This window comes from Grammomys surdaster, unplaced genomic scaffold (genome assembly GCF_004785775.1).
Source record: "Grammomys surdaster isolate TR1022 unplaced genomic scaffold, NIH_TR_1.0 67, whole genome shotgun sequence".
NCBI classification, from domain to species: Eukaryota; Metazoa; Chordata; class Mammalia; order Rodentia; family Muridae; genus Grammomys; species Grammomys surdaster.
The window spans coordinates 16,210,831-16,221,271 of record NW_021604569.1 but is presented as its reverse complement, the minus strand read 5'-3'; the positions used below and the strand labels follow the sequence as shown (position 1 = coordinate 16,221,271).

At 41.2% G+C, this 10,441-nt stretch overlaps 1 pseudogene; it reads left to right on the top strand.

Moving 5' to 3' along the window:
- Nucleotides 1-1,962: 1,962 nt before the first annotated feature.
- LOC114631151 lies at nt 1,963-2,086 on the top strand (annotated as a pseudogene).
- The last annotated feature ends 8,355 nt before the right edge of the window (nt 2,087-10,441 follow it).

The following is a 10,441-nucleotide window of genomic DNA, read 5'->3' as shown; positions in this document are numbered from 1 at the left end:
GTTCACAACCCCCAGGTTGTAAACCACTGTTATGGAAAATCTCAGCAAGTCTGAGGTGGCAGACTGAGACCCAATTGATTCCATTGCAACTGTTTTCACAGTAGGGCACCACCACGTCCAGGAAAGCCTGAAGACATTGCAGGGAGAATAAACCTACCTTTATGATACAAATTCACCTTTCTGACTCCTAGCTTTTCCTTGGGGCAGAGTCATGGCAATGGTACTGCATTGTGGGAGGCACAAAGGCGTCCACACAATGACACAGACAGTGCTGATTTTCATCTGTGAGTCAGAAAGAAAACTGCTTGAAGATTGAGAGATGTCCATTGGGGGGAAGAGTGTGATTTAAGTACGAATGTTCCTCTCTGATGAGAACAAGGGGATATAACTTGCAGGATGGTTCTGAAATGTACCTCATGTCTATTAGACACTCAGTAAATGGCAGTTATTCTCAGAGAATTGGATTTGAAAGTCTCTGAGGTAATTTTCTGTACCATTTACCCCTTCTGCCTATATTGGCTCATTTTGAACTTCATTCCCTTCATATTTAGAAAGACTGTGTTTCATCTTCTATGTAATATTCTAAAACAGTATGGCCACTGGCACCTGTTTTTTTGAGAGCTTGCTGGTGAGTGGGTCACAGGTGCTACTATGAGTCAAGTTTGATACTTAAGCTCAGCTTTTAATTTATAAACCACTCACATGATGAATGTTTTGAAGAGTCAGGCTGCAAAGCACATTTGTATACAGAACAACACTAAACAAAGACAGAAAACAACTTAACCAAAAGGAAGCAAATAAGCACACAGCTTCCTTCTGTTAGCATGGTTGGAATTCACAATGTCTTTTCCTCAGTAACAAAAAGAGTGATTTGCTTGTACTTTAGATTTTCATGATCTGCATTTGGGGAGGATTACCCAGGTTTCATGGTCAGCTTGAGTCTACTGAGTGTCCGTCATTAAGTGTGCAGTCCTGAATGTCTACCACTATGTGTGTAGTCCTGAACATTTCTTCCTCTATGTGCACTGCTGGGTGTTTGTTCCTGTGTGTGCACTCCTAAATGTCTGTCACTATGTGTGAAGTCCTGTAATTTGTGGTTTCACATCTCGTTTAGTGCTCTTCGGCAACTGGAGAGAGAGGCTGGGATTATTTTCCCATAATGCTTGTGAGGAAACGAAGATTCAGAAAATTAAAAACACTAAATTTATGAAGAACAAATTCTGTGATATTTTGAATATACTATTTTCTCATCTTCTCTATCATCTATCCATCTACTTATCTAGCTGTGTTCATCTATGTGACTATGTATCTACTGTTCATCTATGTGACTATGTATCTACTGTTCATCTACGTGACTATGAATTTTTTCCCCTCTTTCAATCATCATCTATCATCTGTTTTTATCTTTTTGTTATAAATAATTTGATTACGAATTACATATGTACACGTGTATTTTAAAGTACTTATGTTTGTGTTTCCCAAGAGCAATTAAAAAAAATATTACCATAATATGGCTATCATATTCAGAAATTTTAATAGCAACTTAGTAGCCATATAAAATTATATGTCACATAGTAGTTTTTCAATTGTTCTGGAATGTGTTTTATATAATTTAACTTCTGGTCCAGGACACAGTTCTGGAACATGCATTATACTTTGTTGCTGTGTGCTTCTAGATTCCAAGAATATGGAAAACTCTTGGATTTTTTTTTATACCACCAACATTTTATAAAATGACAGGTCAGGGCCAGTGTGAAGGATCAGGGAGTAACCTGAGTTTGATTCCCAGAGACCGCAGGATGGAAGAAAAAATATCTGCAAGTTGTCTCTGACTCTCACAAGTTCATTGTGGTATACACACACACACACACACACACACACACACACACACACACACATACACACACACACACACACACACACACACACACACACACACAAATAAATGTGAAGAAAAAAAAACATTCTCTTAGAGGCATTGCGGGTATCTGCTATGACACATATGTACCAGTAGGGAGCAGAGAGGAGAGAGACTATGCCTATGGTCAGTGCTCTGACCTATGAACATCTGAATGATTAAAGCAAGTTAGAGAGGACCACCAGTACAGTGCTAGGCAGGGCCAAATGGACTCTCAGGATCAGGAGCATGCAGGAGTCTAGAAGAACCCAGGCTGGGTCCTTGAGCCCTGGGAGGGAGTAAGCCCAAGACAGAAGGCCCTTGAAAGAGGTCACTTGGACAGGATGGAAAGGAGTCAGCCCAAGAAGACCACTAGACTGGTGCTGTGGGGACCAGACAGGAAGCTAGCCAGAAATGACCATCAGTCTGGTGCTAAACAGGGCTGGGGAGGGGTGTAGATCATATCTGAGTTGACCTCTACCTTGAGCCATAGTGCAGGTCACAGCACTCCTAATACCACTCATGAAATGAGACCAGAGACTCAAGAGACCCCAGGTACAACTAAAAGGAACCAGTATATGGTGGAGAGATTGAAGAGAAAGAGAACAGAAGGATGTGGGCATAGTGATGAGAGGCAGAACTGGAGGCTGGAGGGTAGTGAGGAACAGTCTGATGTGTGTAGCTGGTGATGCCACCTGGACTATGGTGGGGTCTTGACCTGTGCTGCCACCTGGGACCATGTCTAAGTCCATGACCCCACAGCAGCAGGGGTCTGTTACCACCAAAGGCCAGGTATATGTCTCTAGTCTGTGCTGTCTCCAGGGACTTATTGATGTCTGTGTAAAACTGGCCCTACTCTTACCTGGGCATTGTGGGAGAGCTGGCCTTGGGGAGAGAAAGCAGGGGATATGATCCTGCTCCACCAGCTGCATTTCTTGGGAGAGCAGGCCACACACTCGGGAAGTTATAGGTAGGATATCCCTGAGGATACACACATAAGAGAGCTGGCCCTACCACTTGTTTCCTGTGTGGTAGCATGGACAAGGGAGAAACACCCTCTTCCCCATCACCCTTCATCACCTGCAGTGTGAGACCTGGTCCTGAGCTCATGAGAGTAGGAGCTGGCCTTGCTTTTCAGCTGCTGCAACACTGGGGAGAGCAGGCTCTGAACCTCATCTGAGCAGCACAGTAGAGCTATCTTTGGATGTTGGGTTTGCAGGTGAGCAAGTCTCAAGGGTATGAACTCAGGAGATCTTGTCCTGTCTCTTGTCTGCTGTGTAGTGGCTCAGATGAGGGAGAGATATCCTCATCCCTCACCCTCTATGGCAGTCAGGAGATCTGGCCATGTCCCTCACTGGCTGCAACACTTGGGAGAGCAGGCCTTGAACCTTGTCTGGGCAGCAGGTAGAGCTGGCACTAGTTTCAGTGGTTGAGGGTAATCCAACCCCAAGGGCATGTGATTGGGAGATTGCATGTTAACCATCTCAGAGACCTCTCAGACCTAGATCCAGGGCTTTGAATTGGCTCACCCAAACATATGTGCCATTAATGAACTGCTGGAGTGAATGAAGGAGCCGGTCCTATAGATTCAGAATTATAAGATCTCCATGACATAGGGCAACAACAGGATATCTGAGTCCAGTGAGGTTCCAGTATTGATAGAGCAACAGAAGCCAGAGGCCTGTACCAGACCAACCAGTCATTGTAACAAATATTTGCAAGCAAAGAAGGGTGGATAAAGGAGTATAATGTGGGACACACTGTGACACACTACAGCTTCCATAACAAGATTTTTGTCCTCTGTTGTGGGGTGTTTGCCAGAGTTAAGGGCAGGCATGAAGGAAGGGGGCGATGAGTGGGATTGGGGTGCATGATGTGAAATTCACAAAAAGCCAATAAAAAGTTTAAAAAAAGGACAATAGAACAGAAAAAAAATAGACTAGTTACTTTCAGACTTCCCTTCACTTTGGTTTGCCTGATGTGTTTCAAATCAGAACCTCATATCTCTCCTGGTTATCCTATTGTACATATCATACTTAGTTTGCCCCAATATTGAAGATGTTATCTTTGATCTAGTGTCTCCATAATGAAGCCATCTCTCACTGTTTTCTAGTGAAACAAAAATCTGGTTAAAGATTTTTTTTTGAGCCTGTGTAGTTAATTTCTTACTAAAGAGTTTTGAAGCTCATGATCTATTTTATAATTATCAATTGAGTAATTAATTAATGCTTGTATAAATTTCTTAGAAGGAATGAAGTTATTCTTAAAAAAAGCATCTGGTGCTCTTTTTAACTATCAGATCATTGAATGGATGGTTTCCCTAGAAATCAGAGTTTTCTCATGAATTTCATATTGAGAGAAGAAAAAGGCTGAAACCTGAGCCAGATGGTGGAGAAACTTGTCTCCCAGGAGAAGATATCAAGCAGCACTAACTTGTCAGGCCACTTGGTCGGAGAGACCAGAGACTAGCACCTACACAATGAGTCAAATGAACCACAGCTTAACCAAGACTGCTTAGTTACACATGCTCTCTGAACTCAACCCTCACATCAGAATCTCACAGATGGACTTTTACAATGGAGGCTGAGTTCTACCTGATCCCTTTATTTGATCCTCTTTCTTAGTAATGACATTGAAAAAATTGAAAAAATATTTCTTTTCACTAATACTTGTCTATTTAATTGGCCTGCTGAGGATTGTAGTGGTAGGGAGAGCCTAGCTTATTAGAGTTGCAAGGGCCTGACCTTAAAAATTCTAGATACAGTTTTGATTACGGAATGGCCACTTTCTTTTTCTTATAAAAGATTTATTTATTTTACTTATATGAGTACACTGTAGCTGTCCTCAGACACACCAGAAGAGGGTGTTGAATCCCATTACAGATGGTTGTGAACCACCATGTGGTTGCTGGGAATTGAACTCAGGACCTCAGGAAGAACAGTCAATGCTCTTAATCACTGAGCCTCCTCTCCAGCCACTTTCACACAAGTTTGTAATGAACTTTGAACATATGCTAACTTTCCATTTTGCACTCTCTGTCTTTCTTCCGTCCTCCATGTCCTCAATTGTCCTGGTTCCTGCAGACTCTTGGTTTCTGCTTTTTTTTTCTGTCATCTGTACACATCAGCTTGTGCACCTGAATAAAACCTACTCAGTTTAGTTTAGGTTTAACTGGTGCTTTTCCTTGATATTTTTAGTGTAAAGACTTATTTGCAATTTAGATTTGCTAACTAGGAATTATGTGTCCATTATTGATAATAATCTGCTTATCACAGTATGAAATGACAATATCCATCTTTGAATTTAGGTTTTATAATGAAGAAAGTGCTGTATCTTTTTTTCCTTAGCAGAGGATATTTCTAATTGATTGTGACTTTGACACCTTGCTCTAGTTTCAGCCTCACCATTTGTAATTCATGCCCAGGTGGACTGCTGTGGCATCAGTCTTTGCTTAAAGCACTGACGTGCAGAAGTGTCATATTCTTCCTCAGGCAGGATGTGTGGTTCTCACTGAATACCATATATGCAGAGTCCACCATTTGACATGCAGTAGTTGTCGCACAGCTGAAATCATAGTTTAATAGTCATCTGAACAAAAACATTGTTGTTGAATTCAGCCAAAGAGAAAACATTTGAGTCTAAAGCCTTGGTGATTTATCATGTGCTCAACTTGAGCTGTTTGGTGATTGCTTCTTTCAAAATGGGCTAGGATTTTTGTTCCAATCCCACACCAGACATTGTATTCTACCACAACTACACACTGTAAGCATGGTGTTCTCCTCATGTGAACTCAGCTCACATAGCAACCGGTCTGCCTGTTAAGGTTGTTTTTCACTGTAGAACTATCTCGGAGTGGAATGAAGTATTGTCTGCTGGTGGGAGGGAAATCAGTTTCGTATCTGGAGTGAAGAGAACAGGAACAGAAAATGAGCAGGGCATGAGAAGTACTGTCTTCTCATGGATCAATCAAGAAATAGGCACTTTTTCAAACGATGAGGAGTAGGAACAAAGCTAAGTCATTCTCTTCGATGCAAGTGGATCTCAGTTGTGCAGGATTGGCAAGAAATGGATGTCAAGAGGATGCCTCAAGGTAGAATGGCATGGTTTGGTGAGGCCTGCGCTCACCGGGGTTTGCTATGAAAGTGAATTATTCCACATGATGGGAATTCTGTTGGCTCTATAGTTGGTGGAGATGAACTAAGTACTTGCCTTTGTTTTGTTTGCAAGAGAAAACAAAGGGGAGCAGGCTATTTAAAGGGAGAGGTAGTCTGGGTACAATTTGTGCCCCTATTTTAACTATCACTCCTTCCTTCCCTCCTCCAAGCTGCTGGAGGACCTTGGGAGGTCCTCGAGTGGTAAGGAAGTAGAAAATAACTTGAAAGGGGACCCTGTGATTCAGGTACCATTCTCTGTCTGGTATATATGAAAAGTTCATAATGACGTAGCTGCTTTGAGGTCACCCTCCTCAAATCTCTCACCTGTGCTGTGTAAGAAAAGTCAATATTCTCATTGGTTTGCTAAGTTAGACAACAGGGGATTGTATTTGGTCTGTATTCAGGGCCATGCTGATATGAACAGAAGAAGCAAACCAGTTAGGCAATTTTTGAGGAGGGACCCCACAAGTAAGCAAGTTCTGTCTCTCGTTTTTGGCTGGAAGCCAGCAGCCAAAAAGAATTGTCTTAGGTGCCATTACACCAAAGGCAAGAAGTGGCAGAGGTTTTTAGGAGCTGCTCTGTTCATACTCTGGCTTCTTGCTACCTTTCTTCTCCTCTTATAAGGAAACCTAAATGAACACATCTTGAAAGCTATATGTGAAGGTTGAGTGAAATTCCAATAAAGAGACATGTGAACACCTTGTAGGTGTGACAGTTGGACTGAGTAGCTCATGTCTCCACATTTCATTCCAGTAAAGCCTTATTTAACCTCACACTCTCCATGGCAGTCCATCTTTGGAAGTCTTTTCTGACATGCAGGAGCTTTGGTTGTATCCTTTCTCTTACCTCTCACCTATAAACCTACAATGAATACTTTCTAAAACTTACCCTCTGGTCTGTGAAATTAATTTGCCAAGTCCATGAGACAGAAGGCCCAGAATCCACTGGACCAGAGTTACTTTCATGGTCTTTGGTTGTCCTGGACCACAGCCCACTGTGCTTCTAAGTCAAGAAAATCTTGGTCATACTCAAGGGTTCTCAGCTTTTCCTCCTTGTTTCAATTTCTGGCTTTACTAGACATATGCCGCATCTTCCCAGGAAAAGTTGACACAGTACTTATCCAGTGAGACCTTGTTTTAAAAATAGAGAAAAAGAAAAGAAGAGAGAAAGGCAGGGATTCTAGAGGACCTCACTAGTCCTGTGCTTACCCATGAGGCTACAAAGACTCCTCAGAGGTTTTGCCTCTTTTCAGCACATTTTCTCCAACATATTAATGGTGTTATCTTATACATAAGAACAGGAGAAGGCATTACTCTCGATGAATATGATTTTCTATTAGTAACTGGCCTGTGGTGGTGCCTCTTTCTGCAGGTATTATTCAAATAGAAGGTGTGTCTTTATTCAATAAATTCAAGAAAGTACTAGCTAAGCAGATTTTTTCCACACAAGGCTTCTTAGCACCCTTACCATTCAAATGTGAAGGGTGGCTCTGTAGCAGATAAAATATCATTCCTTTTCACAGTAGTCTACTAATATTAAATTTTTTTCCACATCTGTCTCCTCCATCTTTTAATCTAATGTATCTATGGAAACTAGTACACGTAGTCTCAGAACAAACAGATTGATTATTGTAGAAAAATGTATGTAACTTATTTGACTATGGTAAAAATAATTCCAACATGCCATATCCAACGGAAACAATGTAAAATAAATGCTTTAACAGGGAAACAGATCTAAATGACTGAGGTGGTGATATGGAGAGAAGAGTAACTGAGTGGCAGAGTGGGGGCTGCTTTGGTCTTTCAGCTAAAACAGGAAAGAAGTTATTCATAACATTCTTCCACCTGGGAAATTAAGAATACCTGGTAGACTACGGTGGCACTAAGTAATACAAACAGAACAAAACAAAACAATACAAAAAAGCCAAACCAAACCAAACCAACCAACCAACCAACCAACCAACCAACCAGCCAAAACAAAAAACAAACAAAAAAAAAAAACAAAAAAACCCCTGAGTCCTGAAACAAAGCTGTTTTTCATACTTTCTTTTTGGCAGAGTTTGGTGAACTCAGGTTCTTTGGCACAGGTTTTTTGTTGGTACATGGCTTTGGGAATGTGGTCCTGCTTCTGTTCACAGAGTGGATGAGGTGAGATCTGAGCAGGGCTGCATGGCATGCTTACTGTCCTTTAGTGATGATTTGAGGGTCTTACTCTTTCCTACACCACCTGACCTGTCTCAACTCCTGAGGAGAAGCCAGTGTGCAGAGAGCTGCAACTGTTCTGTTTCAACTGTGCTTCAAAGACAGGAGAAGCTGAGTCAGAAGCGCCAGGCAGGTCTGCATTCCCCTCTCAGGCCATTTTGAAGGTTTGCAGATGTGAACGTTGTCCTGGAAAGCATGGGTACACAGCTTTGCTTTGAACTCACGCTTCCAGGAGAAGCTGATTTTTGAAAATGGAATTGTCTTGCTGGGACCCAACTGGTCTGCTTAGAGGACAAAAGGGTGAGAGAGGCTCAGGCTATGAATGCACACTGTACATGCTGAGAATATTTTGGAAAAATCAGAGCAAGCAAGAAAGGATTCTTCATGAGGTGGAGTCTCATCTTGATACTAGTTGGGAAGAGTATTTGATCTGATTAAGAGGTTAAAAATGTATTTTAATAAAAGAATAATAGAAAATCCTGTGGAGAACTTTAATTTCCCTCTAGTGGGTGTGTTATCCTTTCTTTCTCAATACTTTTCCAAAAGTGTCAAACTGATGGGATTATATTGATTATAGCAGTGTTAATTCAGCATCCACCATTTGTTATGTGTCTTCCAGATGAACCTTCTTGTCCTAATGTTTGATAAGTAGCATTGAAGGTGAAGAGACTGGGCTGGTACCACTTTAAGCATTATGATTGTTTTGTGATGTGTGTAGTTAAAAATCAGTACAAATGAGCCTTCTGCCACCCCTACGGGCAGCCAAGATACTCTTTTCTCTGTCCTTTATGGGAGACAGCAGACAAGCAACCACTGTCATTGGTAGGAGAAGGTGAGCATTGAGAGAAGTTTGCAGAACAGGCCTTGGTCATATATTTCATTAGATTAGCCCCCTACGTGAAACTTTATAAAGACTCTCTCTGACTCTCTCTCTCTGTCTCTCTTTCTATCTCTCTGTCTGTCTCTGTCTCTGTCTCTCTCTCTGCCTCTCCCCCCCACACACCCCCCCGTGTGCCTGTGTGTATGTGTGTGTGTGTGCGTGCATGCATGCATGCTGGTACTTACAGATTTCAGAAGAGGGTATTGAATCTTTTGAGGTTAGAATTACAGGACACTGTGAGTCTAGGAGCTAAACTTGGATCCTATAGAAGAACAGCAAGTACTGTCAACTGCTGAGTCACTTCTTCAGCCATACTCAGTCTTTTATGTAGCTTTCTATAAGTTACTGCCTTTAAAAATATATAAAGACCATTTATTGTGTTTTCTTATTTATCACCCTTTGTCAAAGTGATAAATACACATATCAAATGAGCCTGTTTCTTTAGGGTCTTTTCTACAAAAGTCTCCTTAAATACAGAAATTAACATATTAACCTCATAGAAATCTTTGATATCAACTGCTAATTTTATTTATAGGCAAAATACAACAAACATTTTGCTCATTTGCCTTCCATCCTATACCTTTGTTACATAATTCAAGGTACTAGCTCTACCTAGGATCTGAAATAGATTTCTAACATAAGTCTTTAGGGCCCTGAATCCTGTGCACATCCATGACCCTTCCTAGTAGTGCATTTAAGCAGTTGCCTGCCAGGATGAATCTGCATGTACAGGGTCTGCATTCATTACATATAAGTTTGAACATGAGTACAGAAGTCGGAGTGACATAAGAGAGGTGGGAGGAAGCTTTGTTTCCATTTGTGTGTGGAATGATGAGTGATCTGTGTCTGGACATTAGTATTAGACTGGAATCAAATCTAAACTTTAACACTTATTGGTTGTTGTCTTATTGTTTTGGTTTGTTTATACAGGGTCTCCTACGAAGTCCACCTTGGCTTGGAACTTGTGATTCTCTTGTCTCAGCACTTGTGGCAATGAGATCACAGGTGTGTACTGCCACAACAACCTACTCAGTAGGTTTTGAGTTAAGATAGTCTAACTCTGCAAAAAATTTTTTCATCTAAAATAAAAGACATACCATTGTTACCTCAGATAGAGGGTTGAAATAATTAAAATATGTTCCAAAGGGCATCATATTCATCATAAGAACTAATATCTTTCTATATTTGCTTTGCCCACTAAGAATCTCAGAGTGAATTTGATGGTGCATCTCTAGCAGTGACATGGGAGCATGGTAGGTGTTTGAGGTCAACATTTCGAGGCACATGAATGCAGTTAGGTGCCAGATTT